The sequence below is a fragment of the Malania oleifera genome, chromosome 4 (assembly GCF_029873635.1).
Source record: "Malania oleifera isolate guangnan ecotype guangnan chromosome 4, ASM2987363v1, whole genome shotgun sequence".
NCBI lineage: Eukaryota > Viridiplantae > Streptophyta > Magnoliopsida > Santalales > Ximeniaceae > Malania > Malania oleifera.
In genome coordinates this window covers 31,371,010-31,388,475 of record NC_080420.1, presented here as the reverse complement: position 1 = coordinate 31,388,475, position 17,466 = coordinate 31,371,010, and positions in this window count along the sequence as shown.

Below are 17,466 nucleotides of genomic sequence, written 5' to 3'. Positions count from 1 at the left end.
GTTGTGACAAGTATTCCTATTGCTTTATCATATAAAGCTATTGTTTTATTTGGCTCAAGTGCCCCCATTCTTTCGTATCATTGGAGTATGTCAAATTATCTCGGGTTGAGACACAGTTGCTAGATGTTGAGTTGTCAATAGCCACGCCAACTAGATTTGTGACAACTCGAATAATAATGGGATTTAAATATTAAGAGGGAGAGAAATAGAAACAGAAATAGAAGGAGGCCGTAGACTTCATCGACGAACGCTCCGCGTTTGTAAACGACATTGCACTTAGGAAGAAATCATCGAAGGGAGATCACAAGGCTTCGTCGAAAAATCTCCTGTATTCGTTGGCGAGGGCTTTTGAAAATTTGTCAACGAAGATTGAATTTCGTTTATGAAAAATTACCGAGAGGGGTTGTGAGCTGACTGAATTTTGTCAACGAGGACTAAATTTCGCCAATGAAATTAATGAAGAATTCATCGACGAATGACGTGGCTCGTCGACGAATTCCCCTGCTCTATAAATATTGAAATCTGGATTTTGACTTCCTAAAGAATCTAATACTCTCCTCTCTCTCTCTCTCTCTCTCTCTCTCTCTCTCTCTCTCTCTCTCTCTCTCTCTCTCCTCTCTCTCTCTTTCTCTCTCTCCTCTCTCACATCATTTTTGGGCCAAATATACATCGGATCGACAATCCGAAGTCACCACGACGCTCCTCGTGAAGTTTTTTACGAGTTTGCCGGAGCGGATCGTTGGGAAAACGAAGTTGGAAGTCATCCCTGAGTTGAGGTAAGGCTTTTTAAGCCATATTTGGTCTTGCGATAGTTATAGGAAATGATGTACGCATGAAAATACTAAAGTTTAATACTGGAAATTTTCAGTTTCAGGGTATTGATCAGGAAATCCTACGGGGATCAAGCTAAGATATTTTAGGGGCTTTCTCAGTAGCCAGGTAAGGGAATAAACTAAAGAAGTTATTTTCCATGCAAAATTATTATTAATTATGAGTAAATTTATTTTCAGAAAAGCATATGTTATATTTGTTTATTACAAATGAAATGTACGATTGGTAAAATATTGCTATGATAATTAAAATGTATATGTATGTATGAGATGCCAGAAAACCACGATTTTAGAATATGAAGTATGACTTTTAACAGCACCTGTGTGGCATGATTATTCTTTTACGTAAACTGTATTATGATATGAAAGATTTCACGAGCAAAGCATGTTTTCAAGTATTATGAAAAGATGAGTTATGTTGTGATGATTTTGATGAATATATGATAAATGATTTATTTTCATAATATATATACCTGAAACGATCCTGGCGCGAGGCCATGTATTTATATTATCGGCACGAGGCCTTATTTACAATATTGGCATGAGGTCTTGTATATATGTTATGTTTGGCACGAGGCCGTAGTTTATGCTATGTTCGGCACAAGGCCGTAATTTATGTTATGTTTGGCACGAGGCCGTAATTATGTTATATTTGGCACGAGGCCGTAATTACTATATTTTCGGCACGAGACTGTAATGATGTTATATATGATCATGTATTATATGTTATCACAACTAGGATGTTAGTTTAGTTTAGTTCAAGGGCTGAGTTTGGTAGCTTATAGATAAGATGTTTATGATCAAATTAGTGCTAACCTGGCAGTCGATGTGGCTTTCAATAGAGTGTGGACATCCACCTGGCAGTTCGGACCAGGGTGTGGTGGTTCCATCGTACTTACAGACATATTTGACTCAGCAGTGGTCGGCCAGCCATTGTCGGGTCCCACCTTCGGGCTGCACAACCCGTCATGGGGGGTAATACATGACACCAGCTAGCTATTCATCCTTGGTATATTTTCTGTATTACAGTTATAACAAATGTTTATGTATGTTATGATTTATTTATAAATATGAAATTATATGAGTATGATATGATGAATGTTTATAGAGTTATGAAATGTATTGTATACGTATAAGTGCCTTAAATATTCATGTTGCCACATAACTATATTTAGTTTATTTTCCCTTACTAAGAAGTGTCTCACCCCCGAATATTAAATGATTTTCAGGAAACCTAGAGAGACCGGCGGGTTAGGGCCACCGTTAAATGGGTTTAGCTTCCCTACTAGAAGGGTAAGCGTTGAACTAGGATCATGAAATTTTTATTGTACGATCCTAGTGTTATTTTGACTTTTTGGAAAGATTGTAAATAAATACAGTATTTTGGGAATGTAAATAACTCTGGTATTATGTTTCATGGTTGAATGATTGAGATTTTATTCTACTGCTGCTTAGGTTTCCGCTGTGATTGACAGGTGTCCTCGTTACCCATGGGTTCAAGTTGACTTATCCATTTATTATGTTACATTTCATGTTAAGTTAATTAGGGTCCCTACAAGATTAGTAGTGAGGTGTAAAAGGGTTTATCAGGACTAGCGTGTCGCTGTGGGGAGCACCAGTTCTATTTGTGGAGAAGAAAGATGGGACTATGTGGATGTGCATCGATTATAGGGACATAAATAAAGTGATAATAAAAAATAAGTATCCTCTTCCTAGAATCAATGACCTATTTGATCAGCTCTAGGGGACCCATGTCTACTCCAAGATTGATCTTTTATTGGGATATCATCAGGTGAAAATTAAAGCTGAGGATGTTTTGAAGACAACATTAAGGACCAGATATGGTCATTATGAGTTTCTAGTTATGCCATTTGGTTTAACTAATGCACCCGTAGCGTTTATGGATATGATGAATCGGGTATTCCATCAGTACTTGGACTAGTTTGTTGTGGTATTTATAGATGATATACTGGTTTATTCAAAGAGTTTTGAGGGGCACGAGGATCATCGGAGACTGGTATTGCAGATGTTGAGAGAAAAGAAGTTGTTCACCAAGTTTAAAAAATGTGAATTCTGGCTGAGGCAAGTCACTTTTCTCGGGCATGTGATCTCTGGGGACGACATATCAGTAGATCCAAGCAAGACAGAAGCGGTGGTGAATTGGGTGAGATAGGGGAACGTACAGGAGATTAGGAGTTTCCTAGGTCTGGCAGGATATTACCAGCATTTTGTGGATGGGTTTTCTAGATTATCGGGTCCACTAACACGACTCACGAGAAAAAATGTAAAGTTTGAATGGACCGACGATTGTGAGTAGAGCTTCCAGGAGTTGAAGCAGTGGTTGGTCACTACACCGGTATTATCTATTCCATCAAGAGAGGATGGATTTGTAATATATACAATGACGTGTCTCAGAAAGGACTCGGGTGTGTGTTGATGCAGCACATGAGGGTTATTGCATATGCTTCTCGGCAACTTAAAGAATATGAAAAAAACTACCTAGTACATGATTTAGAGTAAGCTGCAGTGGTGTATGCTCTAAATATCTGGAGGCATTATCTGTATGGTGGGAAGTGTGAGATCTTCACTGACCATAAAAGTTTGAAGTATTTCTTCACCCAAAAATAATTGATTATGAGGCAAAGGAGATGGCTAGAGCTCATTAAAGACTATGATTGCACTATTAGCTACTACCCAGGGAAAGCAAAAGTGGTGGCTAATGCTCTGAGCCGAAAATCAATGGGAGCAACATTGCCAGTAGTGAAAATCTAGCATTTGATCCAGATGGATTTGGAGAGGCTCGGTGTCGAACTAGTAGAGGGTGATCACAAGGCATTCATCGCTAACTTGGTACTACAGCCTACCCTACAGGAAAAGATTAAAATTGCTCAGAGGAATGATGAAGAATTAGTAAAGCAAATGGATAAAGTGCAAGACGGACATGGAGAGGAGTTTAGTATTTCAGATGATAGAGCTTTGAGGTTCTGTACTAGATTGTGTGTACCTGCAGATGCTGAGCTTAAGAAGGCTATCCTAAAGAAGGTGCATAGATCCTTTTACACAGTGCATCCTGGCAGCACTAAGATGTATCAGAACCTCCAAGAGTCATTCTGACGAAGTGGCATGAAGAGGGAGATAACCGAGTTTGTGGAGCAGTATTTGATCTGCCAGCAGGTAAAGGTTGAGCACCAGAGACCGACAAGATAGTTGTAGCTACTCCACATCCCTAAATGGAAGTGGGATCATATATTTATGGATTTCGTTATAGGGTTACTACTGGTGTTGCATGGACAAAATGCCATTTGGGTAGTTGTAAACCGATTGACGAAGGCTGCCGAATTTCTCCCTATTAAAGTCAACTACTCTATAAACAAGCTGCCAGAGTTATACATTTAGGAGGCAGTTTGAATCCATGGAGTGCCAGTATTTATAGTTTTAGAATGAAACCCACGTTTCACGTCACAGTTTTGGAGGAGTTTACAAGAAGCTTTGGGGTCTCAGTTATCATTCAACACAACCTTTCAAGCTCAGACCGATGGGCAAACGAAGAGGACGATCCAGATACTAGAGGACATGCTACGAGCATGTGTGCTGGACTTTGGGGGTAATTGGATCCAGTTTATTTCACTGGTTGAATTCGTATAATAACAGCTACCAGGCCAGTATTGGGATGACACCTTATGAGGCATTATATGGTAAAAGGTGTTGCTTTTCGCCATACTGGGATGAAATGGGTGAAATACAAGTTATAGGACCAAAGTTGATGCAACATGCATATGATATAGTCTGACTTATTAGAGATAGAATCAGTGTAGCTTAGAGTCGAAAAGAAAAGTTATGCAGATACTTGTTGTTAGAATTGGAATTTGATGTGGGAGACCATGTGTTTTTTAGAGTAGCACCACTGAGAGGAGCTATGAGGTTCGGGAGGAAGGGTAAGCTAAGCCCTAGGTACATTAGTCCATTCAAAATACCTGATAAAGTGGGTCTAGTTGCCTACATATTAGCTTTACCACTAGGATTATTCAGGATTCATGACGTATTCCATGTTTCTATGTTGAGAAAATACGACCTAGATCCCTCCCACGTGATCAACTGTAAGGATTTAAAGCTTAGGGATACTTTAGTATATGAAGAAATACCAGTGCAGATTCTAGCTAGAAAAGAACAGGAATTGCGCACCAAGAAAATCCCACCAGTAAAGGTACTATGGAGGAATCACACAGTGGAGGAAGTTTTGTGGGAGTTAGAGGAGGAGACATGACAGAAGTACTCACATCTTTTCATTGGGGATCAGTAGTAATTAGAAAGGAAAGGTAGTGAGCTAGGTAGGAAATTATGTAAATAGATTTTTTTTTTTATGCAGGTTAATTAGTGTATGTAATAGTTTTATATTTTGGTTGGTTTTGGGAGAATTTTTGTTTGGTTATTGTAATCTCCTAGAACCATAAATGTAACCACGGTATTCTTCCGTCATAAGTGAGGGTAGTTAATAAAATAAGTAGTGAATTTTTCTTCAGGGGATGGTGTATAACATAGATAGCAAATTTTGAGGACAAAATTTTTATAAGAAGAGGAGAATGTAGAGACCCGGAAAAATAATAACAATAAAATAATAATAAGGAAAAGGGAGTTAAACGGGAGAAGAGAAAGAACAACAAAATTAGGGTTTATCGACGAACCCCTAGGTTTTGTTGACGAACTTACATGTATTGTTTGTGGATGAGTACCTGAGTTTCGTCGACGAAGAGATACCAAGAGGGGAATTTCAGACCTTAATGGTTCGTCGATGATCTCACTGTCTTCGTAGACAAAGTCTCTTCTTCCATTCATAGACAAGTCCACGTGTCTCGTTGACGAAACCATGTGGACAACTGCTTGAAAGTCACATTTTCAGCAAGCAAAAATCCTCTCTCTCTCTCTCTCTCTCTCTCTCTCTCTCTCTCTCTCTCTCTCTCTTTCTCTCTCTCCCTCTCTCTCTCTCATTTTCTCTCTCTAATTTTGACCTTCCTATCCTCTCTTTTCAAATTTGGCTCCATTTTTCCCCTTTTCGACAATCGGAAGTTACCACGACGATCCCGGGGAGATTCTCTACAACTTAGCTGGAGTAGATTGCTGATTTGGGGTTCTTGGGTAACATCCCAAAATCAGGGTAAGTTGGTTATTTTATGGTTTTCATGGTTATTAGGTATTTATGGGTCTAAGAAATGTATTAGATGTTAATATACTGAAGTTTGAGTTGATTGAACTGGGGTTGATGTGGTTTCAGGGTTTGGAGTTATGAACACTGCGAGCATAGGTTGAGGATCCTTGTGAGTGTTTCCTTAGGAACTCAGGTAAAGTTGATAAATAGTTAATGGTTTAGAATTTCATGGATAAAATGAGATATGTGAGCCTGGGGAAAATGCGAGTATAGTTATTATTCTAAGTTTGAGTTGATTGAATTAGGAAATATACATTATTTCAGGATTTTGAGTTTGTTACGCTGTCGGCGTGAGGATAGAGTTGGAGTTAGGCCTCCCAGTCAGTTAGGTAAGGGAAATATGTTATGCCAATTAAATTAGAGATCTTTACCAGTAAAATATAGTATATGATTATGAGTTTCCAGAGTAAGATTTTGAATAATTCAGAGTAAGAAATAATACAGTTTTACATATTATGTTTAATGAATCTTAATTACTGTGTGGCATGAAAATATTGGTATAGTACAGAATTCTACACAGCTTTTATAGAACTATGATTATATAGTTTTTACAGAATCATGATGTACCAATTATACAGTTTTATTTACAGAGTTATGGCTATACAGTGTTTTACAGAATTATAGTTCAACACGGTTATATAGAATTATGATATTTAGTTTTCACAGTACCACGATATTCAAATTTTAGAAACATTGCATACAGATATTACAGTTTATACATATCAATTTATTACAGCGTTATGGTTAACACAGTTTATTTCAGAATCATGGTAAAATAGTAATATATATATATATATATATATATATATATATAACAATATTATAAAGTATCAGACCCTTATGGACCAGATCAGATTACAGAGCATGGTACCGTAGCTATTACAATTCATAGTGCAACCACACATCTCAGATAGAGTGTAGAATTTCTGAGTAGTCGAATGTGCCTTAGGAGAGACGAAGACTCCCTAGTAGTTTAGGTTGAGGTGGCCAATTTGACGGTAGAGGTTTTTAGTTGACTTATCCTGGTAGGCACCAATGTTAAGTTCAGCCCACGTACCACACAACCCTGTCATGAGGGGTTAAATCATGACATACACTTATCCATCCAGGGAAGTTTTCACACTTATATATATGTATATAGATTTTTCAAAAAACAGAAAGTATATATATTTAGTAGCTAAAAGTATGATTAAGTAGAAAGTTAATAAACACTTGTACTTTAAATGACATAAGCTTGTGTTATGATGTATCTTATCTTTATATGTTATCCCAGTTAGATCCTGATTTATAAAATATATTGCTCACGTAGACTCATTTTCCACACACTGGTAATAACATATTTTGTCTTACTGAGAGTTGTCTCATCCCAGTATCTATAAACATTTTGGGTGATCCAGTTAGATAAGCAGATCAGATTTGGTGATAGAGGAGACCCTTGTACTGCCCTGTCTGTAGAGTAAGTGATTTAGGGAGATGTATTTTTGAGTAGTTCCTAGGGGTTTTGGTGGATGCTTTTGGAGAGATGTGTATGTATGTTTTGAAGTTACTAAAACTCTAGTATTGTAATTATGGTGATGTAATTTATGTTTTTCGCTGCATAGGTGTTTTGTTTCTATGAACAAGAATTCTCAATGTCCACTTTTGGATCGAGACATTATAGTAGATTTTAAAAGGGGTATCAGAGTAATATAATTGTTCAATCTGTATAAAAATAAAAAATGGTATAAATTTTTGGGTCGTTACAAAATCAACTTCTAAGGTTTACTCAACTCAAACACCTGGTTTTCCAAAAATATAATAACTTATAATCATAATTCTCACATGCTTGAATATTCTAGAAAATTATATATATCATTTCTGTAATTAAATACTACGAATTAATCAGTGAATTTTCTGAATATACTTGACATAACGTATCCCCTTATTCGATTCTTGGAGAAATACCTACAGGGATCCTAAAGCAATGCTTGCGGCATTTGCACACATCCCTGTATTCATATATTTTAGCTTAATCAACTAAATCCTAGAATAATTACTATCCTAACATCAATAGGCTTAGACCGTCTCGTTAACCGATTAAATTCTAACAAAAAAAAAAAACGCGGGTATGATCCACTTCCCATATTTAAATTTAGTTTCTAACATATTTAAAAACACCAATATGATCAAATCCTCGCAGTTTAATCTAATTCCAAAATATCCCCAAACACAAGCATATATATTAAATCGCATAAATATAATTAAATTCATATATTTAAGATTTAATCAAGAATAATTTAAAATATGCCTGACATAACCTATTCTCCTTACCTTATCCCAGGAGTGGTGCATATGACGTCCAAATGACGTATCCACTCTAGTTAAATGTTTTTGGTTGAATTTGGAACCCAAGGAAATTTTTCGTTTTTTAATTGGCGCCAATTTCACCAAGAAATTGAGGAGAGAGAAAGTGAGTTAAGGAGAGAGAGAGAGAGAGAGAGAGAGAGAGAGAGAGAGAGAATTGGCTGCAGGGGGGCATCTCTGTATATAATCCAAATTCAATGACTGTTTATATATAAAATATTATATTATAATATTATAATATTATTTTATATTATTTAATTAATAATTAATTAATAAAATTTATTATTATTATTATTATTATTATTTTTGGAATCACTGCATTTGGTTTTAGTTTTGGGTTGGTTTGGTAGGGTTTTAGGTTTGTTCTAGTTTAGGTTAGGCTAGATTGGGGCTTGAGGTTAAGCCTAGGTTAAATTAGGCTTGGGTAGCTTAGGTTTTAGGTTGGGCTTAGGATTTAAGTTTAGATGGGTCTTGGTTGCGATGGGCGTGGTTTAGGCTCTGGGAAAGTGGGGGAAGGTTAAGATGGGTGTCACAATGTCTTGGAGAAAGGGGTCTAAAATGGCAAAGGTTTGATGGTTCGATGAAGTCGCCACTAATTTGTTATTTTCCTAGGTGCAATTTGTTTTACCTAATTGCTACTTGTTGATTGGTCTCTAGACTAATCCTAAGGATAACGAACCAATAGTCTTGGTCTGATTTACCAAACTTAGGGTGGGGAGTACAGTTATGTTTGGGAAATGTATCATCACCTTCTGCACACCCATTCTATAAATGACATCTAACTAATTAGGAAGTATCCCTAAATTGAATCGAATGGTTTTTAATCAAGTTCTTAATAAACCAATAAACATTGAAATTTTAAAAGAAAATGCAAAATAAGGTGTAATTTAGGAATGTTTAATAAGACCTCCAAATGAGAATTTTTTTATTAGATAAACCCCTCAGAACTCATATACGTCAGGTCTAAAATACCTGTTTACTCATTATTTTATCATTGGGATGCGCACGCGCACGCACACACACACACACACACAAAATAATATATATAATGGTTATTTAAATGCACAATTAAGAAAAAGGATCTTAAAAACGTTCCTAGATTTTCAAAATTTTTTGAAGAATTTTCTAGAATTTTAAAAGATTTTTCTTCATTTTATTTATTTATGTATTTTTTTACACTATTTTTGGGGTTCTCAAGTTAAAAATGACTTAAAGAATTTTTTATTAATTTTCACTAAATTTTTCCTAATTTTTATACTATTTTCCCAATTTTTAAAAATTAAAATGAATTAAAAATTATTTTTTAAGAAAAATATAAAACGGGTGGTCTAGGGCGAGTTAGATTGGTTCAACTAGTCTGAACCAAGTCAATGGGTTAATTTGGGTTAACTTGGGTTAAATCAAGTTGACCCAGATTGGGGAAGAAGGAGAGAGTGGCTACCACATGTTAGCCATTGACAGTGACACGTGGTGGTGAGAAATACTTTCATTTATTTGGGGTGAAATTTTGTAATAGGCCACGTGGCAAAGAACGACGGGTGCTAAAAATTAGACATGGATTACTGATGTGGTAGTGATTCGATCGTCGAGAGAAAACACACATTGATGGCTAGGATCGCGCCACACCGCCCCTAAACACGTTGTTAACCTTATGGGTCATACCCTATTTTGATTATGACAAATACACCAGTATTTAATGTTTATCAAGTTTGTGTGCAGGTTCATATTAGTTTGATCATTTGATGGCACAAGAAAATTTGAAGACTGAAGACCCAGAAGATTTATTTTATATTGTAATTCATGTTATAGTTTAGGTCTGTAATAATTTCATTTCAAGGGTCTGTAATAATAGCTAGGGATATGGTCTGTAATAATCTCTGCATGTTATGCATGTAGGATTTGTAAGCTCAAAATGACCGTAGTTTGACCATAGGGTACCGAATGTCATTAGGCTAGTCGACCGACATCGGATTTTTGGGACTATCTCAAAACGGCCTCAATAAGACCATAGCATCACTCTAGGTCCCAACACTCACACACAAATCATATAATATATATGAGTGTTAAATCTAGGCTTTAAATTAAAAAATTATTAGGAATTTGAGAGAGCTCGGGCAACCGAACCCCTGGAGTTCAAAACTCCTCAGGCGCCCGAACAGTTGAGTAGTCAACAGTTGACTTAGGCTCTCGGGCGATCGAACCATTTTGTGCATACTTTCCACGAGTGCCCAAACCCTTCGAAAAGGACATTCCACCAACTTGGGCGACTGAACTATTTTGTTCAAATTGAGCCCTGGGCGACCGAACACACGAGTTGAGGCCACCGAACATATGATCGGGCACTCGAAGTTACGAAGCAATGCTATTGACCTTGATTCAGGTTGCCGAAGCATGACACAGGCGACCGAACCTATTTAAATACCTCTTATTCTTGTGTCTATTCGGGCGACCGAACCATTGTTCAGCCACCCAAACCTCGATGGGTTAAAAATTATTTAACTACGGTAAAATTGAGTTAATTTGGGTTAAATGTGCTTAAGCATTTTTGAACTTTTCTAATAATACCCAATAGGTCCCAAACGGTTATATTTTTAACCTTGTCTATAAATATGAGTTCATTTGTGTGGATTAAGGGGAGATTAAGAAAAAATCATTAGCTAAAATTCTCTCAAACCCAAAATCCCATTTTTGCCTATAATACTTCCAAACACTCTCATACCTTCATTCCATTGATTAATCTTAACTTTGTGAGAGTTCTTGCTTGGGTTATTAATTAGTAAAGGTTGTTAATATTCTCATTGTTCTTGTTTGATTAATTGATTTATTTTTGGGGAGTTAGCAAAGTTTATCCCACAAATTTGAATATAATAAATCTTGTGCTGGGATAAACTAAGTGAGCTTAGGATATTTGCATTGTTATTGCAAGTGTCTCATAACTTTGATTTTGGTGTGCAAAATATTTTTCTTCAAGTTAAAATATTTTCAAAATACTCTTGCGCTCATTATATTAAAGGAAAGTCTTTTGAACTAGTTTGAATACTTGATTAACATCTTTGAAACCCTAATTTTCTATTGAGATTTCATTTAGTTAGTTTCAAAGATACAACTTGTTTAGAACACTCTTTATCATATTAGCAATCATATCTCGTTGAGTGTGACTTGCACAAAAATACACATCACCAAGCTTACATTTCCTACATTGTTGATGTGTGGTTGATTGATTATATTGCGCATATTTGGGTACATATCTACTTTACATGAAAGCATAATCACTGTACAAGTTTGATTGAGAAAAATACTGTTGTATTCCAAGCTTGGCCTGAGGGGGTTTGATCTAGTCTGGAAGGATCAGGTTGGGGTCAGCCCTGTGAATTTGACTTAGGGCCTTCTCCACTTCGCAAGGAGAGTTAGTAAAGGTTGAGGTTAGCATTGTGCTAATTGACCTAGTTGTATTAGGTGCCGCTCCACCTGTTAAGTGAGTTTTAGTGGAATCTTCGGGCTTGCGAGCTAAAGGCAGGGACGTAGGCATTGTTGGCCGAACCCTGATAACATATCGTGTGTGCACTGTTTATATTTTTATAATTTATATTTCTGCACGTGTATGGTATAGTGTGAATGTTGCGTATGATTTAATTTCCACATTATATTTATCTGCGCATATTGGAACTGCATAGACAGACCCTTGGTTGTGAATGTACTGCTACTATTTAGGTCAAATGTATGAAAAAGTTTTTAAATTCCAATTCACCCCCCTCTTGGGAATACACCAAAGCTAACAATTGGTATCAGAGTCTTGTTGCACTAGACTTAAACGTTTTTGCAAAAGATCGCAATGGCTCATATTGGTGTATCCCCATTCGGAGAGGGACGGTCACATACTAGTCCTCCATTATTTTGTGATATCGATTACACCACCTGAAAAATTAGAATGACCATATTTTAAAAATCTATGGACTGGAGGGTCTGGCTTGTGAATGCCAAAGGAAAATGTGCACAAATAAATGAAAATTATATTCTAATGCCATGGATTTACTGTATTAGTGTTCTAGATACTGATATTTTTCATGAGATCATGGCATGTTGTAGTGCAAAAAAATCTGGGATGAACTAGAAAAGAAATTTGGAGAATCCCGGGAGAAGGAGATCGTAACTCCTACGAATGCTCCAAGCTCAAATGATTAGAAGGAGGAAAATCATGAGTTAGAAATCAACGAAGAGGTATATGATTCTCACTCTAGCTCATTTGATGATTATGGTGATGAATGCTATGATGTATCATATACTGAATCATCTGTTGATAATACTATTAATGATTCACGCGATGTTTATTGTGAAAATCTTGTGATGAATCATCTGATAGCTCATGTGATGTTTTGGCTGAAAATTCATGCATTGATTCATATGATAATTCTTGTGTTGAATTGTGTGATGAATCATGTGCTAATTTGATAAATAAAAGCATGCCATTCTATAAAGAACTAGAAAAGGATTTACTTAAAATGCATAAGCTTCTAGTTTAAATGCCCAAGCAGAAAACAATCATGAAGAAAGAAAATAAAAGGGTGGCAACACAGTTAGATGATTTAAAAGATTATCATGCCACATTAGAAAAGAAAAAGATTGAAAAAAGATTGAAAATTGTCTGCTTAGATGAAGAGATAGGTGATTATTCTAAAGTTGCTCCCAAAATTAAAGATGAAAAGAATAATCATAATAAACCCTTTAGAGTTAAGAAGAGAAATGCTTTCAAAAAGTGTTCACTTTGTAAATCCCATTGTTATAAATTTTTCCATGCCACATCTAGTAAAAATTGGGTATGCAAGCACAATCTTTCACATTTATTCAAAACTTGCTTACACCATAGAATGAAGGGGCATGCTAGTTTTAATTGTCTTTTTAGAAGTGCCTGAGGCCTAGACAAAGAAATGATATGGATGATCATGAAAGAAAACCCCGTAGGTCCTAAAGAAAATGGATTTAAATTAATATTACTTAATTATTAAATGTTTCCTTAGATCCTAGGCTTAGGTGTTGGGGGTTGTGATGACTATAGGTTTGGGAAGTGATTGTTGCTTAAAATGAAATTCTTAGTATACACACTCCTATCTTGTTATACTAAAACTCTTTATTCACTTCCAAATGGACATGACATCTATGCCTAGTGTTTAATTCTAAATGCTTAACCCACACTTAAATATAAAAATCTTAAGTTAAGCATACTTTGTCCATTGCACATAAATGAGCTTTAGGGAATATCATTTTACCCTAAACTCGTCAATAAAAATTAAGTCATCACTCTAGGTATAAGCACCAATGATAATAAATTTCATATCTATTAAGTGCTAATAAAAATCCATCCTCCTTGAAATCAAAACTAGAGGCATTCACTTGGGGATTGTTCCCTTTGAGTTCAAAATATAAATCCTTTGATTCTGGGTCATCTCCTCCATAAGAAAAGCTTTACCACATCACGATCACATCTGGTAAAGATCCATTCTATCATTGGTTTGTATCCTCACTTCAAAATAGTGATCATATCTAAAGGATACTTTCCATTCTTCAAAGAGCATCGTTCTTCAAACTATATACTCCTAAATGCTCTTTATCTAAATAGCTAGGACTTACCTTCCAGATTGCTTATTCTATACAATGTCCTGCTTCACCTAAATACTCTTCTAAGCTTAATGATAATCCTATTATCCAAGAGTATTTATTCTCTACAGCTCAAACAAAGCTCTCAAGTTTTAAAATTAAATCATTTAGAGCATCATATGCTTTGACTGTGTTGAATGGCTAAAATGGTTGCCTAGGTCCTAATCTTAATGAATGCGTGTATTTCAAAGTGACCTATGCACATGTAGTTATCATTCAAAGCCATTTGAACTCATGCCTCTCACATTTTGAATATCATAAGAAAAGAGGCAGTTATAGGCTTTATTCATTGAAGGAATATTCATTATGACTCTTTGGTCCTTTAAAGCCTACGCATCTACCGCGAAGATATAATAACTGAAAATCTTAAAGCACTTGGCTAAAGATTTTGAAAAATAGAAAAGGCATGATTTGGTTGTGTGTGTAACTCAGGGGGGAGCATTTATCCTTCATATCTATATAAAATAAAATGCTATCCTTATCTTGTAATATTTATGTCCATATGCCTTAATGAATAACAATACTATAATAAACTCATAACTATCCACTGTTGTTTATTGTTCATATTATATCTTGATGAATAGTGATTTGTGATTATCTAGTATTGTGAGCTGTTATTGAATATATTGTTTGATAATACTGGATTGCATAGAACGCCATTTGCAAGGCTATTGCAGAAACTTATTTACTTACATACTTGTATGGAAGGCCAATTGTATGGCTGATGTAGTATATTGTGTACTGCATGCTGATAGCAGATATAGGTTCTTGTGTTCCCTGAACTTAATTATAAATTGCTTAATTGAACCTATCAGGTATAGGTTTTATGGGAAAATGTCCGATGTATAGACGACATGTTGCTGAAATTCCGATAGGAAATTTCCCAAAATAAAACCTTGTGCTAAAGATGATTATGATAAAATTAATGTTAAAACATTTTTGAAAGGATGAGTCAAACCAAATAGATAATTAAACTTCATCCTAGCATAATCATCAGTTGTTTAGAAAGGCTCAGCTCCATCCCTATAGGAAGTACATAAATGATCCATATGCATCACTTTCGTCTACTGAATATCAAGGCTCTTGAGAGTACCCTAAACATTATATCTAGTTCTTAAAGGCTTATGTTTTGATATGGAATGTTCGTAGGCATGAACTCTATTGCATGCCTTAATATACACTTTTATGATGCATCTATGGTCTATAGGGACAACTATGCTGATAGGGGTAAATTGAGTTGATCAATATTTAATATAATTGATTTTAAAGTGTCAAAATGAATGGCTTATACTACTGAGCAAAATGAAATTAATCTTTGGATAGTATAAGTAGTTAAAGAATCTATGCATGTACTCAAATTGATAGGGGGAGCATCTAAAATTAAAATGTCTATCATGTTATGCTTACCAACAATTTTTTCTTTTTTTGGCTTAGATGTGCTTTAAGTTATATTGTGGCATATGCTTTAATGAAATGATATTATTGAAAATCTTAATTTAAAGCATGATATTTATTGTTGCCACAATCATCTGTTTTGCCATATGATAATTGTTTTGAATGTTCTATATTCTTAGGATTTACATGGTTGTATTTTTCTGGTTATATTATGAATGGTACTTAAATGCTAAAACCAGAAAAATGTTGCTTGCTTGCATGATCTTCAAATTTTTTGGCAAGCAACCCCCAGTACTTTAAGCAAACATCATAAAGGGATATATATTTATATACATACATATATATATATATATATATTTATTGTAATACTTTATGGCAAGAACTAATTTCAAAACCAATTTTTTTCTATTGCCTTAATATTATTATTATTATTATTATATACAATAAATAGTTTTCAAGTCGCATAACTGGTTTAGTAATTACATATAAAAATGCATACAAACTAGTTAGACTGTTTTTATGCTCAAACCTTTTATTTGGTATCATATGCCGTGTGCTTTTAACTCAAATCTTTCACGAGTCTTATGATATGATTTAAACTGCTAGGGTTTGTGGACAATTCTGGTCTAATTACATTTGTTATGTCATTTAAATCATTTAAATGACCAGTTATTTAGTTTGTGTGCTTAATTGCTAAACCCGTTAATGCTTTATACTAAATGAATTCGTTTGTGCCATGAAATGCATGACTATCATATCTCTTGCATGTTAATAGTCATATTTATGTTTTGAGAATACTAAACTATTTGAGTTGATTGTTGTGGATATAATATAAATCTAAAATTCAATCAGGTCATTTCTATATAGGTATTTTTGGAAAAATGCCCTATTTTCAAACGACATGTTGCTGAAATTTCTAAAATTTCCCAAACTTATCTTGTATACTAATGCATCATACCAAATGCTTATGACTATTTATTTCATAACCCTTTTTGCTGTTGCCAAAAGGGGGAGAAGAGGAAAAAATTGGGTACTTGAAAATTGGAAAATGTTTACATTGACAAATCTTTAATATTATTCATATTGCCAAGGGGAACCTTTCAAGGCTATACCCACTTTTTCCATGGTGTATTTGTAATAATCAAAAAGGGGGAGAATGTTGACCTTATGGGTCATACCCTCTTTTCATTATGAACAATACTCTGATATTTAATGTCTATCAAATTTGTGTGCAGGTTCATATTAGCTTGATCATTTGATGGTACGTGAAAACTTGAAGACTGAAGACCCAGAAGATTTATTTTATATTGTAATTCATGTTATATTCTGGGCCTGTAATAATTTCATTTCAAGGGTCTGTAATAGTAACTAGGGATATGGTCCGTAATAATCTATGCATATCATGCATGTAGGATTTGTAAGCTCAAAATGACCGTAGTTTGACCATAGGGTACCGAATGTCATTAGGCCATTCGACCGATGCCGAATTTTTGGGACTATTTCAAAACGGCCTCAATAAGACCATAACATGACTTTCGGTCCCAACACTCACACACAAATCGTATAATATATAAGAATGTTAAATCTATGCTTTAAATTAAAAAATTATCAGGAATTTGAGAGAGCTCGGGCGACCAAACCACTGGAGTTCAAAACTCCTCAAGTGCCCGAACAGTTGAGTAGTCAATAGTTGACTTAGGCTCTCGGGCAACCGAACCATTTTGTGCATACTTTCCACGGGTGCCCGAACCCTTCGAAAGGGACATCCCACCAACTGAGGCGACCGAACTATTTTGTTCAAATTGAGCACGGGGCGACCGAACACACGAGTTTAGGCCACCGAACATATGACCAGGCACCCGAAGTTACGAAGCAATGCTATTGACCTTGATTCGGGTTGCCGAAGCATGACACGGGCGACCGAACCTATTTAAATACCTCTTATCCCTGTATCTGTTCGGGCGACCGAACCACGGTTCAGCCACTTGAACCTTGGTGGGTTAAAAATTATTTAACTGCGGTAAAATTGAGTTAATTTGGGTT